We start from the raw sequence: 20,344 nt of genomic DNA on the forward strand, positions 1-20,344 counted from the left end.
CTAAATATCAGAATTGACTGAGATTGTGCTAAGGTGCAAACCAAATTGGAAATTAACCACAGTAAAGTTTTAACTGACAGAATCTTGTTTAGCTTCCCCCCCCCCAACATTTTCTAGATTTTACCACCACATTAATGTTTTAGTTTCAAGGAGGTCAACTCAGACATACAGAGTGAATCTCATGTTTTTCAAGAATTATAGGAACAGAGCAGAATTATACAAGCTGAAGTCCCATAATTTACCACTGTCCTGCCATTTTTAAGAAGGAGAAATTCTTTTACACATGGAGGAATGATCACATTAATTTCATGTAAGTAATTTAATATAGTTTTAAATTTAAATTAAACTGAAATTTAATCAGATTTAGTATTAGGTTTATTGTTGGAGTACAGTGTCCACACATCCCTCAAAGGCCCTGAACAGCTTTTTATCTGGAAAAAAAGTGATCTAGTGTACTGCATCCATAAAGAGATGTAATCAAAGTGAAGAGTTTTTATATTTAATAAACTAAGAAGTAAATTTCCCACATCCCCAAAATAGTTTCCCAACTGAATATTGCAACCCAAGTGATGGCTTTAATCATAGTAATAAAAAAAAAGATTTATGACAGGTGGTGGGAAAATGATTAATGTCATACGTGATTTCAGCCTCTGTTAAAATATACCTTAAGTGCAGAAATCATCAGCGAGCAGAGTTGTAAACACAGTACAGACTTTGCAGATGATAATGTGACTACTATGCATTGCTAATAGACTTAGCCTATTCTTGTGTGAAAAGTTAATTGATTCTGATTAACTCAGCAGCTCTTAAAATACTTACATATTTTATAAGAGTTAGCACTGCTTTTCACTGAATCATTTCCCTTGACGACAGAAAAAGACACACACACAAAAAGACACAATCTAGAGGTAGCGATTAAGAGCAGGCTCACACTGTGCAAATTTCTTGCATGAGTCACAGAAATGGATCAACGCGGCACAGTAGCAAATAATGTAGCTACTTTTATTTTATTTTTTTAAAAAAAAGTAAAAAAAATATTAAATAAACTAAATAATTGGCTTGAGCAAAAGAATTTTCGTTTATGAAAACCAAATGTTAAGTTATTTGAATATCATTAATCTGGTTTCATCACTGAGTATTGTTATGGACCAATGGTTGTCATATCAACTTATCTGGCAACAGTCCACAGCTTCTCCAAGGACATTCAGATGATGTCTCTGATTCTTTCCCTAAATTTTATCTTTTCCTTCTATTATTTCCCTCAACTATTAAGCAATAATAGCTTTATCGTACTTAATTGTTGCATTGTTTGGGAATAGTATCTAAGGCAGGTAGTGACCTGAGTCCCTTGTCATGACTTTTAGAGCTTTCATCTGGTCAAGATTGTTAAAAACTGATGGTGCAACAAGCAAAGGTTCCACAGAGGAGAACCGTAATGTAATAGTCCTTCACAACTAAAATAAGGAAAAACTTCAGACTTTCCACCAAGTTTCACCCATGTCTGATTATGTAATACAGAGTCTTCCATTTTGCATTGCTCAGCTCCCTAAAAATTCTTAACTTTGGCTCTTGGCCACCATAAAATAACCTATCTGCAATTAACAGTCATTGGAGCATTTAAAATTGGTGTAATGGAGAAATATAGTAAAGTAATATCTTCCTGGTGTCACATGGAAAGTGTATTATGATGAGAGGATGAGTTCTGAATTACAGATGAGTTACAAATTTCATCTGCCTGCATCGTTAAAGAGAATTTTAAAGTCTGTATTGAAATGGAACAACTGGATATGAAAAAATTGGACAAAAAAAATCCATGCAAGCTCTGCATAGGACTTTGCTTATCTCTCGAGATCATATGGTCAAGAACAAAATGCAATTTGCTATAGGAAACACTGTGACCATTATTATTCTGCAATACGAGTTTCACCATTTTTAGAATGTTCACAGCAAAAGTAAATTGGGTTTTGTAGAACAAGATTTTAAAAGTAAGGAAATCTGAAATAGCATTCGCATATAATTTTCCCTTACAGGGTCTTTCCATTTTCTCAGCAGAATCTTTAGATTTAGCAGCATGAATACATTCTAGATAAGACATATACCATCATACAAAGGCACAAATATTGTTTTGTCACCATCCCAGTCAGCACTTTTGCAGCATTCAGTCAAGCAGAATAACCAAATTTTCACGAAAAATACACAGCCAGGTAAGGTTCTACACAATTCATGAAAAAATAACAAACGTTGAAACATCTTGTGATTTTAATTGTGAATATTAGATAAATACTCCCTGTGGCATTGCTACTACTGCATGCACACAACACCTGGGATTAATAAAGGAGAATATTTATAGCTCAGGGTTGAAATGAGGGGTCCTTGGTGCTCTCTGAGTTTGCTTGTTTTCTTGCAGACTTTTCATTTCCCAAACTAGGTGGCCTCATCAGTGCCTAATAAGGTTACCTGGTTTGGATAATGAAACGTCTGCAAGAAAACAACTAAGCTCAGGGAGCACCAAGGACCCCAAACCTGGGATTGCAGGTGGATCTAGTCTGTTGCGGAAAGAAATCAGTTGGTTGCTTCAGAGATTTCTTATTTCCTCCATTTGTATTGTGGTTACCACATCTTAAAAGTATACAAAATGGCATACCATTTTCTTTATTTAAAAAAAAAGAGCAAACAAACTTCCCCATTCTCTCTCTCTCTCTCATGCTATCTCTACAATCATACTCACATATACAGTATATACACACAGAGAGACTTAGTATATGAAAGAGAAAAAGAGTTGGTATTTGGGCATACCTTTGGTTAAAAAATTAAACCTCCCCCCCCCAAATGATCATAAATGCTAAACACAGTGCATCCAGATAAGAGCTGCTCTTTAATAGGGATTTCACATATTTCCCCCCAATGCTGTACACTGAAGCATAGATTGGATTCATTTAGTCAAGGTGGTTATTTTGAGGTGGTGGAAAGTGCTTTTGCCTTTTCATTAACTCCATCTTTGAAACTGCACAGCCTGCCTGTTAGACCACTTAATTTAATCCTTTGCTCAAGGCAGGAATCCAGGTTAGATCATTCTTGCCATATATCTCTCTATCCAAAGGTGCTTTTTCAAGAAATAACTGGACTTACTTGTGAGTCCAAGTAAGTCCAGTTGCCTCTTGAAAAAGCATCTTTGGGACAATCATGACCTGGATGACTGAGAATCTCCATAGACATCTTTCTGTCCTGTTTTTATCCATAAATCAGTAAAACATCTGGGGTTTTGTATCGTATAAATACCTTAGAATGCATAATGAAAACTAACTTATTAAAATAGAGGAGTAATATATATATATATTAAGAATTTAATGAAGAAAATTGTCTGATAAGACCTCTGTTAATATTTCTTTGCTTAATGTGATTTCTGGAGAAGATCTGTTGAATTTTAATTTGAATCACCACTCCTTCAAGTCGTAGTGGGAAAAGAAGGAGCCCTAAATGAGAGAGCAAAGTGAGGAAAGCCTTCCTAGATTCAATTTTTTTCCTACATTTTCCCAATGGCAACAGTGAATCTATTATCAGTGGAGGAGAAATGAGAATATGGGGTTAAAAATTTGAAATAAGTAAGTCAAAACATTGATTGCTTATCCACTGTATCAAATAGTGTTGTTAGTATTGGAGGAGATGTACTGAACTGATATGATTGCTGTAACTTTATATGCATCCTAAAACTGAGACTTTTTTTTTTACATGCACCCTTTCCAAATTAATGTAAAGATCAGCCAGGATTATTTAGAGCTCCAATTATTTACAATTCTTACTGTTATTTAGCTGCATTTTAAAAAAAAAAAATCTCTTGCAAGATTTGTCCAAGTTATCAATGCAAGAAAGCCAATGCTTGTTCTTCTTTGTTGACTTGCTTACTCGTATACTTCATTAGTAAAATGATTTATATTGTTTGTTGTTTTAAGACAAAACAATTTATAGTCACAGAGCAAGTGTACAGGTGAAAGATAGAAGTGCTTCCAAGATATGTGAGCATTGCAGTGAAAAGGGAAAGATATATTTACGGTATATTCCCTCGAGCCATATACAGAGCTGAATTATCTAACGGTTATGATTTTCTAATAAACCTACATGGTCTACTGTAATTGATTCAGTATAAGGGAATGCCATTAAATAGTAGCATCTTTACTGCAATCCCTGACTAGTATTTTTTGTAATTTTTGTAAAAGGCTTACAGGCTCAAATTTAAATGCATAGCTATTTTCTAGATGATCAATAGAAATAAATAAGATGGATCAAGCTCCAAAAATATTAAATAATAGAATACTTTAGAAAGCCAATGGTTAAAATGAACTGATTAAATTATAAAACTCCTTTGTGAATAAAATAAATGACAGTGTAAATGTGTATGTATGTGCGCACACACGCTTATATAAAGTTTATTGCGGACAGTGATTCATGAGATATAACAAAAGGCACAAAAGCATGAAACAGCATTGAAACATAGGATAATTTTGTATATTTATAAGATCCTAAAATTAGGAGAGTGTTTTCATGTGTAAAGCAATGACAGCTAAGAGAAGTATTGCAGCTGTTCTGGAGATAGTTAGGATTCCAGTCCATAAGTAAAAAGTAAATGAAATAATCTTCAGAACAGGTGGAATTTAGCAAACAGATTCCAGGGTGCAAATTGCTTTAGAAGGAACCTCAAGAGGAATATATGGACTACACGTTCTCCAAGTAACAAGAGCAGATTTGCTCTGCAAAACAGAATTGTTATACCTCCCCTCCCATATTTCAATGCAATCTCAGTCCAATTCAAAGGAATTTCTATAACAAAGTCACATTTCTTAAATCACTTAAATAATTCCATGTTACCTCTTTCTTGGTTGGTTTTTTTTTTTCTTTACTGCTGTCTATAAACAATATAAAATCCCACACCCATTACCAGTTTCCCTATTCTTCAGCAGTTCTAATCCATTGCCTTTATTCTGTTTTTTTTTTCCTGGCTTCAGCTTGATCATCTCTTTCAAGTCACCGGTTTCATGCTTATCTTCTTCAAATGTTTTTTTCAACATATTACTCCGGTGTATTAATGCCAAATAACTGAATCCTCCCTACATTTTCTATTTTTTTTTTTCATATTCTTGCAGAAGACACTTCTTTTTCTATGATTCCTTCTAAAGATTTCTTTAGCCTTTCTTTTGATCATGTTTTTGAGTTTAATGTGTTGTTCCAAAGTGGCAGACTCCTTTTTTCCTCGTACTCTGTTCAGTTTTTCCATTACTCTGCAGTACCCAGATTGCATGTGCTTCCAGATCTTGAAAAATCTCCATGGAAGGATTTCCTCCTAGATGTCTTTCTCCTATCTGAAAGGCAGAACATTTTAGTCACCTCGTAGTCAAGGTGTTTGAACATGACTTCCCATGGATGAAAACTTTCAAAATTATTTAAAAGCCACTGGTTTCCTAATTTGGTGCTTGTTTCTTTCGTATTGGTTCTGATACTGCTCCCCTAATAGAGTAAGACAGTGATGGCGAACCTTTTAGAGACCGAGTGCCCAAACTGCAACCCAAAACCCACTTATGTATCGTCAGGTGCTGGGTGGGTGTGGCCTATTGGGTGGGTGTGGCCCATTGGGTGGGCGTGGCTGCAGTGGTAATGGCAGACTGGGCAGGACTAAAAAGTTCAATCAATTCCATCTTTGTAATATCTTTTTTTTCCCCACAAGAAGTTGAAATTGATTGATTGATTGAACCTTTTCTTTTTTGCACACAGCGATGGAGGCCTAAAGCAAAAAGCTTTTATAAAACCCAGCTGAAGACCTAGGACTGGGATGACGGTGCATGTGCCCACAGAGAGGGCTCTGTGTGCCACCTGTGGCACGCATGCCATAGGTTCGCCACCACAGGAGTAAGACATGGCCCACAATAAGTATGAATAATCAAAAACCTCAGTTCCATCCTCTCCCAACTGAGGGTACGAAAGGTAGGGAGGTAGGGAGAGGGAAGGACATAAAAGACACTTGCTGTAATATTGTTTCCATCTATTTTGTTTATCTAGATGAAATGTTGTAGCATTGGTCATTTGTATCTCAGAAATAAATATGCAAAACCAAACAAATGTTTCATATTTAATAAAACAATGTTTACAAATTAAGGCAAATACACATGTCCCAGGATAATGTTTCAAGATCCAGTCTGGGTCAGTAACCAGGACCAAAGGTTTACTCTTCCAAGCTTTTGAACTTGTACAAATACTTCTGGTAAAGTGGTTAGAAAAATTCCAAAAGCCATGTTCTGCAATTTGATTAGTTGAAGAAAGAGTCATATCGAGTTAACCTCTTTCAGAATATCTTTCAGCAACAGGCTATTCTAGTTTCCAGTTTCTTTTGCTGGGCCTTTGTAAATCTGGTTAATGTGCCAGTATCTGGGAATGAGGAAAGCCATGTGTATGTAATCTTTTGGTCTTTATCCCATCTCATTGTTTAAATTTATCTTGGTCAGAATATAATAAATCTGTAATTAACTAGATTATTAAATCAATCTATAATTAAATAGTAATAATATTAACTGTACTAAGTTTTTACATAGCCAAAGATGTCCCAAGTTTTACTTTTTGTTAGAAAGTATTTCTTATTAAATGAATATTATATGTATTACAATGCAAATATAAAGTTAATATTACCATTGGATAATTTTGTGTAGAAAAGCACTGTCTGAACTTTACTTATTAAACAAAAATAATTTATCTCAGTAAGTTTCAAAATATAGAAACAAATGCTTTCTACAAAAAAATAATACTAATCTTAAAATTCTCATTAAACTCCCATCAGAAAGAAAACTATTGGCTACAAACTACTATATCAACATACCTGCATGTGGCATTTATAATTTCCCATGCACATATCCATGATCATTTAATAAAAGCTTGCACCACTTTTCCCTTGATTTCAAATCTGTGAATTCATTCATGGCAGATGTTTCATTCAATTTAAAATACTATATCAGTAGCTATTTTATTAAGACTCCATTTCTGCTTTTACATAGATGTTGGTAAATAGAACAGAATGATACAATAATTCCAAAATAATGTAACTGACTATTTTAAGAAAATATCTCACATGAAAAGAAACCCAACATTTCATATCCTACTACCTATCCAAGCCCATGGTAGAAGTAAGTATTCCTAAATAGAGCCAGTTTGGTCTAATGCAATGGTTCTCAACCTTTTTAATGCCACGACCCCCAACTGGTTGTAAATCGAGGACTAAACCGGTCGTAAGTCGAGGACTAAACCGGTCGTAAGTCGAGGACTTTCCCTGCCCGGGAGCGCCGCACATGCGTGGTTCTGCCCCCTGCGCTGGCCGAGGCGTAGCTGGCAAGCAGCAGAGATGGAGCAGGCCGACCACCAGCTGGCCCAGCTCAAGGGAGGTAAGGCACCCGCCGGAAAAGGGGAAAAAAATGGCGGACCGCTCCCACTTGAATCATGGCTTAGGGCCTTGGGAGCTTAAGAGTCCACCCATTCTGAATCTGCTAAACAACTGAGTGAACAGGAAGTACCTGCTGGAAATTGCCTCCTGTCGGGAAATACAGTAAAAGTGGACTCTCCCCCCCCCCACTGAAGAATGAGTCACCCTTTTATGGCCTTCTGGAGAATAGTTAAAATCTGGCTTTTCTGGAAACCCTTTAGTGACTAAGCAGCTAGACAATGGTCTGTGATATTAGTGTTTATTATTGCTTACAGTTTATTGTTTTCATTATGTTTTATACAGTGTTTTATTTTGTATTCTGATTAAGATGTATGGAATGAGGAGACATACCTAAAAAACAAATAGCCCCACTTCTATCAATGGAATTTTGTATATACTAATCCAACATTTTATTTTATCTTGTTTCCATGCAGGTTCCTAATTATTGTTCTTCTTTCCTTTCCTCCATTCCAGAAAGAACAATGAATAATTTCATAATGTGAAGTACAGTATTAAGGTGACCAACTTTTTTACAATGAAAAGGAGGACACAAATAAATTGAAGAAAAAAATATCGTAAATAAAAGAAACATTTTATTCATTGCAACAATAATACAGTATACACTATAATATGATAAATGCATAATAAAAATCATTTGTAACAATAACATTTTATATTGTAATTATGCTTACATGCCTATTAATTATTATTTAAATGAGTATTTTTCCATTGAATGAATATTTTTTGTAAATGTATCATCTTCTAACAATATATTGGAAATATCTGAACAAGAAATATCCTTCATATTGAATTTTACGGCAAGTGCTGCAGCTAGAGTATCAACATTCAATCTAGATTTCTCACTTTTCCAAAAGTCATTAGCAATTGAAAAAACCCTTTCAACTGCTGCATTAGTTCCAGGACAGCACAACGTAAATTGAACAAGAATAAATAAATTTTCACATGGAATATGTTCATTTTTGAAATGGCTGAATATTTCCACCCGTCTTTTATCAATTTCAACGTGTTTATTTTCCCATTGTATTAATTTTTCAGAATTTAAAAATACATTCAGTCTTCTAATTTCTTCAAAGAGACAATTGTCATCTATTTTAATGTCTGGCATTTCTTTAGATAAAAACTCAACACAAGATTCAATATCTGTCCAATATACTTTCGATGAAGTCAAAAAACACCATTGAAAACTGTTATTTCCTGTGATGTTTGTTTCAGACCATTCTTCGATATATTGAAAACACATTTGGTAAAAATTCTGCACTTTTTTGATAAACTTTTCCGTTATGCCTGGATTTGATTTCTCTAAGTCTGACAATTTTCTTTTTATAACTAAAAGAAGAAATTTTTCTTCAAATCGAGTTTTATATTGAAGGATAAAGTCATTCAAAATAAGACTAACTTCTGTAGCTGAAATGTGTTCACCTTCAATCTTTTGAATCGTTTTGTGAAAAATAGATGCTTGATTATGTACAAAATACATTAATATCTCAGATATTTCATTATCGAAAAACGATTCCAGGATTTTAGGACATTTGTCTAAACTTAAAAAATATGAACGGAGAGGCTCAAATAATTGTAGAACACGCTTTATAGCAGGTTTTAGAGCAAGCCATCTAACTTTTGAATATCCTAAAAGTTTTTTATATTGAACATTCGCTTTTTCACAAAATTGTTTTAAAGTAGCCACACGAATGGAAAAACAACTAAAATACAAATAAATTGTAGTTATTATTACTTCTACATCAATTGGCATGGCACATGACGCCATGTTGATTGCATTTGACAAAATATGTGCATTACAACCTATTCCTAGTATTTTCTTTTGGAGTAAATATTGTAATTTCACATACACATTATTCACCCTTTTGCGTCTTCGCCCACCAAAGTTTGTGTTTGTATTATCAGCTGTTAGTGCAACAACTTTGGATTTCAAATTGTTTTCATTTATTACTCTGTATAGATGGTTTGACAAAATTTCAGCAGTTTCGCCCTCAATGGATTCTAAATTTAAAATTTTTACTTGAATGCCCTTGGTAACATTAAAATATCTTACTAGTATTGGATACAATTTAGTTTCAATATGATTGGATGCATCAGATAAAATCGTTACAAATGCTGCAGTTTCCAAGTCTTCTGTAAGTATTTTGCCACAGTAATTTTTAAATACTGATTTAATAATAGCCTCGCATTTTGTCCTGGCGCATGAAAATTTAGCATCGTGAAACTTTTTCAATAATTTAGTTGTACAATCCATACTACGAAAACTTTGATTGTGAATTATGGTATGGTATGGAATGCAAATGTTCCCTCCATTGCAGCTAACTATTTTTCATCTTCAGAATACTTTGAAGTTTTAAAAAAACTTGTTACTTTACAACTGGAAGCAGATGCATCTGATGATTGCTTAAGTTTCTTGGTGGTCAAGTGTTAGCTGCTCTGCCCCCAACTGTAATATAAAATTCTCCACTGCAAATATTACAGAAAACAATGTTATCCTTCTTTGATGTGATGAATGGAAATTCCTTATTCAATTTATCGTTGAAATGGCATTTCCTCTTTTTTTATTTTTCCATCCCTAAATGGAAGTTAGTCTCCTTCAGGTATCTTCGGGACTAACTAGGAGATGGTGTAGTTGGGTAGCAGGGAGGGGTGCAAAGTTCCTGTAAATTCACCTTCGCTGCAGACAACTTGCATGTGCAAAGTTTGCCAGCTGGATGTTTTGGCGCGCTCAGCAGCAATTCCTATTGGCTTTCGAAAGCCAATAGGGGGAATAGCACAGCTCATGCAAAAGTTGAAAAAAAAAACATTAAAAGAAGGTGCCGGAATGCCATTCTGAGCGTTCTATGAGAAAAAAAAAGCCCTGCAGATTAGTCTTCAAATATCGAAAAGGAGGACATGTAGGAGGACACTTTTCGAGGGAGGACAGAACTTACAAAAGGAGGACTGTCCTCCCTAAAAGAGGACAGTTGGTCACCTTAACAGTATATGGGCATATAATCTATCTAGAAATCTAATCATTTCTATTGGGTACTTTGTTCGCATGCTATCAAACTATTCATTTCTTCATATATAATAGACCTTAAAATGGAATTCCTTCTCCTTTATTCCTGAAAGGGCATTAAAAACTTAATTTTCTTCTTCATATACAATCGTGCTCAGAAAGATGTATATTTAGCCTCATTAGGCAAGACTGGAAAAAAGAAAGAAAGAAAAGATAAATTAAAAAAGGAAAAAGAAAACAAAGGGAAAAAAAACAAATCTAAGAAATAATTAGATCAGCAGGGCTGCTTTTCTATTACTGCACTGTACAGCCAAAAGGAAATTTAAACACTGATGAGGAAAAAACAAAACAAAACATGCCAGATGAGCTCCATTCCACGGGACTGAAACTGATTATTATTTATATGAGACAGCAAAGGGAGGATGGGACCCCAAATACCAAAAATATCTATGTTAAAATGCTGTTAAGGTATCTTTGCTTACTATCTCATTAGCATAATAATAGCAGTAATGGTAGTCCTTGACTTACAACCAATCACTTAACAACTGCTCGAAATTAGGATGGGCCGGGATGTTCTGGCCATCATAAAATGTTGTGTCACCTTTCCAGGTGGTCATATGGAGGCCTTTAGGTCACAGGTTGTCTAGTATAAACCAACAAACAATATAGAGACTACCTAGGAAGCTAATCACAGCCACAACACTGAACAGGACAAACACAGGTAGGATGTTATGATCTTCGTTTAGTCTAACATGCAAAAACATTCCTAATTTTTCCAATAGGGTGTCAGAACATTTTTTCCTAAATTCCTGAACAGTGAATGCCAGCAGCTTCTGAAGTTGTGGTTATATTAAAAGCGGGGAGGATCAAGGCAAGTGACAGGAGTTTTGTTAATGAAAACTTTTACCACAAAACACGAACATTTCAGGACTATAATAAAAAATTAGACAGCTCTACTGCATTCAATTACCTTATCTGAATTTTCATAATTATAATCAGCAGAATTCATCAGTGTCTACCACATCAAGTCTAAAACCTATTGCATTTTCAGACAAATCCAAGTTTACATTAAAACTCGGGGCGATTGCATTATATTATATCACCTATGCATAGCCATTCAGAGAATTAATGGATAGCCTGAAGCAATTCATTATCTCTAAACACTAGCAATCTCCATCACGAGGGTACTGGGGAAACTATCGAATAAGAACTGTCTACTATTCTGCCTGCTAACTTGCTGGATAATTTTTTTTAATAATAAGTTACGTTTATTTCACAAATAAGAGTATTTTGACAATCTTGCAGTTCCGTTTAAATATAAAATACTGCTGGAGGAGTTTGAGAAACTGTAATCTCCACTTGATTGCTTGATGGTTGATTGCTAATGCCCACTAGACCAGAGGTCCCCAACCTTTTGGGCACCAGGGACTGGTTCTATGGAGAGAGGTTTTTCTGCGGACCGGAGGGTGTGTGGTTTTGTGTACTGCCTGTATCTTGCGGAAGGGGCTTTGCTTGTTTGTGTAGACTGGTTACTGGCATGCCGCAGCCCAGTACCAGTCCACGGACCGGGGATTGGGGACACTAGACAGCAATATCCCTGATTCAAAATGGATTCTTTCAGAAACTCATTTTTGCTTGCAGTTTTGTAAATGTAGCCAAAGGTTGCTCAGTTAAGACTGGGCCCCCTAAGTGATTCCAGTTTAACAGAATAATAGAATAACAAAGTCAGAAGGGACCTGGGAGATTGTCTAGTCCAACCCCCTGCTCAAGCAGGAGACCCTATACCATTTCAGAAAAGTGGCTGTCCAGTCTCTTCTTAAAAGCCTGCACAGATGAAGCATCCACAGCTTCTGAATGCAAGCTGTTCCATTGATTAATTGTTCTCACTGTTAGAAAATTTTTTCTTAGTTCTAAGGTTGCTTCTCTCCTTGATTAGTTTCCATCCATTGCTTCTTGTCTTGCCTTCTGGCACATTGGAAAATAGATTTGGAAAATAGTCCTTCTTTTCACTAGACTAGCCATATCCAATTCTTGCAACTATTCTTTATATATTTTATCCTCCAGGCCCATAATCATGTTTGTTGCTCTTCTCTGCACTCTTTCCAAAGTCTCAACATCTTTTTTTTTATAATGTGGTGACCAAAACTGGATTGTCCCATCTAAACTCAATGTAACTGGATTTAGATTGCCCCATAAAGTCTTCTTTGTTAATTCCATGCCTTTGTCTGCATTTGTAGATTTTTTCTGATAGAATTACACTTACAAACAGTTGTTGAATTTATCATTTTCACTTCTATTGTCAGATAGGAAAATGAGAAATGAATGCTGTTGTTTTTAACAGGGTGAGATTTCACAATACCATCATTGGTATTGAAAGCCCATGTTGATTTTAGGTAAGGAATACTTAATGGACTGAAACAACTTGATGTTCTTCACTGTTTCACAGGGATAATTTATATTTTGTCTTCTTATAAGACAGTATTTCTCAACCTTGACAATTTTAAGGCATGCTGGCTGTGGAATTCTGGGAGTTGAAGTCCACATGCCTTAAAATTGTCAAGGTTGAGAAACACTGTTATAAGACAAGTCAAAACCTTGTTGGAATTTTATGAATGATTTGATCTTTTCAAAATTGCAACAGCTGTTAGCTGCTGGAAGGCAGGAAGGAAGGAAAGAAAGATTTTCTTTCTAGTGCTTCCTAGTACAATATTTTTAGTATAAGAAGACAAGTTTTAAAGTACTCTAAAATATTTACCTTGGCTGAAAAGAAAACATGGCGGGGGGGCATCAGATCTTTTGAATTCAGTTTTTTTCTGTTCCAATCTACACTTCCTGTTGGGCTACTCTGGGGTTGAGAATTCCCCAGTACATGAAAAACTAAAACTAAAAGTTGGCGACAAAGAAAAGAGGTTTCAATGTGGAAGCTCAAGCCTTATGGCTGGAGTCTTTTCATCTCTAGAGGACAATTTGAATAATTCTATGATCTTTGGAATGTCCCTTTCATTATTATGAGCAAAACAAAGTTCCTATCTTGCTTTCATTTTCTTCATTTTCCAGGTTATCTTTAGTCTCTTTGGCACATGCAGAAACTGGAAAATGTAGCCTTCTAGCTTTTAGGAGTTTTTGGTGAAGAATGCTATGAAGAGATGCAAGTCAAAGCTTCCTTTCAAATTTATCAGCAGTAGATTCTGATTTGAGCTGACAGCTAGGGAAGATTTTTTTTCCAGCCTTCTCAAAAACAGTCCAACCTAGAAGAGGCTTTTACAAGTGACAAGGTAATTGACATGGGATTGAGGAAACTTTGAAGCAACAATCAGTGCTTCATCAAGGCAAATTGCACTGACTTTTTGCTTCAGTGAAAAGAATCTTGACACTTTCAAAGCAGAAATCTCCCACCATGGGGTATCTAAGTGACCTCACACAAACCTACCTACTCCAAAGAAAAATCATGAAGAGAAATCTATGGCCCTCTAGCCATTAGGGGGCTATAGATGACATCATCTCTGACCATTAGCCACAAGAGCTGAGACTGATGTCATTTGGACTTCTAAAATCATTAGGTGTCTGTTCTAAACTCTGATGGGGCCAAAATGGTTAAATATGTTTTGTGTCATCAGAGCACAGCCTTCCCCCTTTTGTACATGTATCAAGACATCACAGTCAAGTACTAAGGATCAGAGATTGCATTATAGTGCTTTAATGCATCTTTGTTCTTTGTACAGCAACCAAACAAGACAGGTACAAACTTCATTGAGGACCTGTATATTACACAGGTCAGAAGGAGGGCTGAGAAAATATTGACAGAACCCTAACATCCTGGACATAAACTCTTTCAAATCCTCCCCTCAGAACGCTATTATATGGTATTTCATGCCAAAACAACTAGACAAAAAGACAGTCTCCCCCCTTGCCCCCATTTCATCATTGCTAAACACCCAATTCCCAAAGCATTGTCTTATGCTTAAAGATATTTACTCATGTAGTAGGACTATATTGCTATTATCTTTCTCATCTTTCCAATTGCCTTCTCCTATTAGTATCTTATGATTATATTACTTTGTTGTTTGTATGTATACTGAGAGCTTATGCACAGAAGACAAATTCTTTGTGTGTCCAATCATATTGTAAATGTTGAGAAAAGCTGAATTCACTCGTGGCCAATAAAGTGTTCTGTTCTGTTCTGTTCTCTCTTGCCTTGTATGCATGCTGTGTCTGGAAGGACTAAGGAGAAAAATAAATTTGCCTCAATGTGAGATTTTAAAGAAACATTTAGAAACTTATTGTAAATGTTGAGAAAATTCATAAACATCCACAAGGAGATGGATATCGATGTAGGGTTGAACAGATCTGTCCATTTCAGTCTTGTTCTGTTTCTTGTGTTGCTTTCACCCTATACTCACTGATAAAAAATAACACAAATCCATCCATTTGTATCCTGATCTTTATTGCTGAAAAATAATATGAAAAATATCCTTGTATAACAAAAAGACTAAGCAGGTTTCAAAGGTGTTATCATTCACAAAAATGTAAATATTCTACCAAACCAGAAAAGGAATATTGATAAATTCCTCCTCATTCCTCTAGTTTTGCTGTTAAAGTTTGGGTTGCTCTGATCTCAAAACTTGTTTCAAGAGAAACAGAAAACCCTTTCCTTCCCTTCACAGATATCTAGTTCTTATTTACAAAATATTTAAAGATGCAGGGATATAAACAGGCATCCACATTGTCATAACTATGTCAGTCCTTGTCTTCATTATTTTCAATGGAAAAACAAGCTAAGAATTATTTTTTGACACATAAATCTTTTATCAATCAAATGTATAACTGTTGTCACTGTTTTGTACAGCTGCTGTGCACATAGTTATTCACAAACAGCTATGTTGCTTTCTGTAAACCAGGCTTCAACACTAAAAATAAAATAGTTTTCTTTTCAGTTTTATTCCAGCATTGTTCATGTAGACAAGAAGGACAAGTAGAGTTACTGCAATAAAATAATTTACTTCTTGTTACAATGAGTGTGACAAAAGATACCACTTCTCTTTCACAATGTGATATTAACAATTAATAAACTGGGTTACTATTCATATCATAGTTTATGGGATTTTAGATGTTATTTTAGGACCTTCAAGTCTATGTTGATTCCTGGCAATCTTCTTGACAAGATTTCAAGAGCGGATGGCCAATGCCTTCTTCCTAGGGCTGAGAGAGTGTCTAGCCCAAGGTCACCCAGCTGTCTTTGTGCCTAAAGAGTGATTACAACTCACAATCTCCCACTTTTTAGCCTGTTGCCTAAACCACCACACCAAACTAGCTCTTTAGATAAATGCAGAATTTTTTGTTTAAAGTGATTCAAATCAAACTGGCTTAATCAATGGTTATATGTTTAAATGAATAGACTCAAATGCAATCCAATGGGGCCTACGTCAACTTATGGGACATTGATCTATTTTTTTGGGTAAAGCAGGCATTTCTTTAAAATGGTAGTCATGGGTAAAGGATACATTTTTTATTGTAATTACAATTCTAAAATAATGCAATAATAGGACATTTGTAAGACTGGAGTCACAGCCACTGAATACAGTTCCAGTTCCTGGAAAAAAAAAGAAAAGTAGAAAAAGACAAATATGTACTGAGTGGATACCTAGCATTATAGATGAAATGATATGTATTGAAGGTTGAAATTTGAATATTGCAAAAAAATAGTTGCAAAAAAATAGTTGCAAAAAAAAAAGTCTTTCTGGTGAAGATTGCCTGATCTAATACCACTGAATTGTTTCAGTGTTTGAATTCAATGCCATTCATTAAGTTTTTGGGTTTCTTCACCAGAATTGAAGTTGTCAGTATTGTAATTTTGTCTATCTCCTGTATATCATCATCATCATCATTATCATCATCATCATCATCACCATCATCCATTCTTGGTGGAATTTACTGTGATTTGAGGTTTTTTTTTTCTTAAAGTATAGAATGGATTACAAAAGATGGCCAACTATTGATGAGCTTGACAATGATACCAATATGGAATTACAAAAAATATTATTAATAAATATTAATTTGCATCTTACTTACCCTTATTTATTTGGATTGGATTGCTTGGAGCTTTATGTTTTTGGATGAGGTTTATATATTTTTATTGTTTTTCTTACTGTAAACTGCTTTGGAAGTCTCTTGAAAAAAACAGGAACAAAAATAACTTAAAAGAAGCTCTATAGAAACCGAGTTAATTTGCTTCTGACATTTTAATCACAATGTCAGAAGTTCTTATATTATCTGAGTGCTCAAACTGAAAAGCCCCTAGAATTTTATATTCTTCAGTATCTAGTACTTAAAGTAAAATAGTACTTAAATATTCAAGAGCAGTCTAAGTATATGCAATTAAACAATGTGTAGCTTTCTGCTAGAAACTTGCCTTGAATTATTTTAAAAAAATATGTTCATTTATTTATTGTAGTAATTAAAATTAAGGGTAGAAAAATAGAAAGTAGGCTTTGTGTATAATTTCTGTCTGTTTTGATCTCTTCTATTGCAAATACCCTCAATTACATTTCAAATGGAGTAGATGGCAGCCCTTATTACTGTTCCTATTAATCTTAGTATTGTTCATGTGGGGAGAAGACTATTAAACACTTGTCTTCCTTACAATAGGGATCTTACATCTATACATCTTTGCTTTTGAGAGGAGCAATCTTCCAAAGAAAAAGCAGGTAGTTGTTATAAAGAGTGGGAGCAGTGCATTAGTATGCCACATAAAGTAATAAAGGAAAATACACTACATTGTGGCTGAGATTATAATATTCTAAGGAGCTCCATAAAGAGAGCTACTGGTTAAGGCTATAGGCTGGAAACTAAAAGACTGTGAGTTCTAATCCCTTAATTCTAATGTTATTTTGTTTGCACTTCAGAACAGAAATTTTAATTCATTGAACAATTTCATTTCTGCATATTAGATAATGTTAACTCCATTCTTAATCAAAAGATTTAGAAGAGTAAACATTATTTTACCTAATGTGAAATGATGCCATGTGAGGGGTGTCTCACTATTGACAAGCCTCTTCCTGAACAACCACACACATATCACCACAAGAAAACAAGAATAGTAGAACTTCTGAAAACAATCTCCAGTATTGAGTGTACTATTATATCAGGACATAAATGGTTGAAGGGTTGTTTTTTTTTAATGCTACAATGAATTTTACGTAGTTTTCAGTTAGTATTTTGTATAAGAGAGCTGATACTAAGCAAATCAAAAAGGCAAATGTGGGATATTATTCAATTTTAAGCATATGAACCTCAGTGTGTTTTAGCAGAGACACATCATGGTATAATTTTTCCTTGGCAATATATCACTAGCTTTCTAGGGAGGTTGTTTATGAATTGTTGCATCCATAATTTCTAGTGTGAAGGAAACGGTTTATCTATTATAGAAGATGCTAATAAAATTCACAGTAATTTACACTTTCAGTAAATAATTAACAGGTATAGTAACACTTCACCTTAGATTGTCTTTATGAAACTGTGAAAACTATTTGAATTTGCAGTGAGAATGAAATAGATTAAAAGTTCAGTTATGTCAACAGATCTGAGAATCCTTGCTAAGTAATATTTTCACTTTTTTAAAAAAATAACTGAGATGTAGCATGACAAAAAAAAGACAAGATGTGGAGTTAGGGGTAAACATTTTATGTGACAGAACAAATTAGTTATAGTTTCAGTATAATATTCTTACAGATTTTGAGAAAAAAAAGTAAATAAGAAATTCTGAGGCTCCTGGGGCACATTAAGTAATTAAAGGTCTGGAACACTTTTAGAGTTTGATGCATCATTGAATATGTCCAGTTATCTTCAGTTATCTTCTATTGCTGACAGTAACAAAACGCCACTGTTTTGCACCTGGTACTATTTCTTTTTCTGCTCCCTCCCTCTTATAATCTAAGTTGATTTTATAAAAAAAAAAAAAAACATTTTCAAGATTCTCAAGCATGATTTTTTTTTTTTGCAGAAATTTAAAATCACAATTTCAGCTTCAGCTAATGGACATGTGAAAACTAATTTGTCTTCTGCTATTGATTAAAAATAATGATAGAAAACACGCCCACACAATCAGGAAAAAGGGTCTTGTGTTTCCCCTTTTGAAAGAAGCCATCAAGTTTTGTTAGTACTTGAAAAAATATCATTTAAAAATAAATGAAAGAAAAGGTTGGGTTGGGTTTGATGAATGATGAGTTGAACATTGTTCTTTTGAATAGTTTTGAGCCACCTAGTAAACACTTGCTCAAAAAAGCTAACACTAATATTTTGTCATGGTAATATTTAACTTAGGATCTGAATAATAGAAATTAAATGTATTGTGAAGACTACTTGAGATTCCTTCTCTTAAATTACAATTTACTGAATGCTAATTTTTATATCTATCAAAATATGAATAGATAACGGAATCCTTTACATTCTTCAAAATTCAAATGGTATGACTCCTAAATAAATTGTTTTTGTGTGTAATTTTGAAGAAAACTATGTATTTATGCCTTGTTACTACATTTATATGAACAAAATGTGCTTTGTTTGTTAATGTAACACATTCCAAATAGCTATAGTCTAATGATATCATTCTCACCTGATATGATAAGTAAGAAAATAATAATCATAATAATAATGATCTAAACCATCTGATCACAGTGAAAACCAGCATGAATAAATGGGGAAATTTCTGCATCAGTAAGCGCTGAAGTCCAATTATAATTCACAGTGCTTTTAATGATATATAGCATCTGTATCTTCCATCATGCTGGTTGCTTTAAATTAATCAGCAGAAATGTCCTTGAAAAATGCAAATTGTGAATCTCCTGTCATCAGGGTACCATCCTGACATCTTCACTCAAGATTTTCCATGTTACTAATCTGGCACCTTAATCCAAAACAGTATAAAGGTAAACGACTTAATATGTTGAGGAGGAAGGATTAAACATCTGTTCTTTAAAAAATGTTTCTTCTAAAAGCATTCAAAGATTCCCCTGAATGGCATCTATGTGGCATGAAAGAATAGGTCAATCCATCTTCAGTTCTATGTTTCTAATTCACAATAATATGTTCAGGTAGCACCACTACTCTGTGAGCTGCACTGGGTCCTTATGGGCTAATTAAAAATGGTGGTTATCATTTATAGAGCCCTTCCCGGCCTAGGGCTGGGTTATTTGTGACACTGTCCTTCTCTGATTCTTTCTGTCCCTCCCCCCAAGATACTGCAAAGTGATCGTGTTTCATGTTCCCTCTGTGAAGCTGAAATTGTGATTTTAAACTTCTGCAAAAAAAAAGTTATCTCAGTTACCTTATTTTTTTCTGCATTAATCCTATGTAAGCCACCCACAATTGAAAAGATAGATGGCCATATATATTAATTAAATAAACAAAACAACAGTTAAGTTGGTTGTTCCTGGCTATTCTCACCAGACCTATATAATACAGTGGAGTCTCCAAGGGATCATGACACTGAACACCATTCACAGAGCAACATTTAATTTAAGTTAATAGGATTATACTCAAATTTTAGAACTATTTCCAATACAAGGACCTGAAATGTGGAACTATAGATGTCTCTAATTTTCTGTTCATATTTTTATAGTTATCATTTTAACATTCTAACATTCAAGCTCTACTAATTTTCATCATATAAGCAGATCCAAACCACATCATATTACATAAATTATATAACTGCTGTTGCAATTTAAAAAATAATTCAATTCTGCCCAGCTTGAAATTAATGAAAAAATGTAATATCCTAAACCCAGGTTTCTGAAATGGGTTACAGTACTGCTCCATCTCGTCTTTCTTATTCAAACCATAATTACAGTTTTAATGTACTAATATAATTTTTC

This window comes from Protobothrops mucrosquamatus, unplaced genomic scaffold, assembly GCF_001527695.2.
Source record: "Protobothrops mucrosquamatus isolate PMUCROS unplaced genomic scaffold, P.Mucros_1.0 scaffold187, whole genome shotgun sequence".
NCBI lineage: Eukaryota > Metazoa > Chordata > Lepidosauria > Squamata > Viperidae > Protobothrops > Protobothrops mucrosquamatus.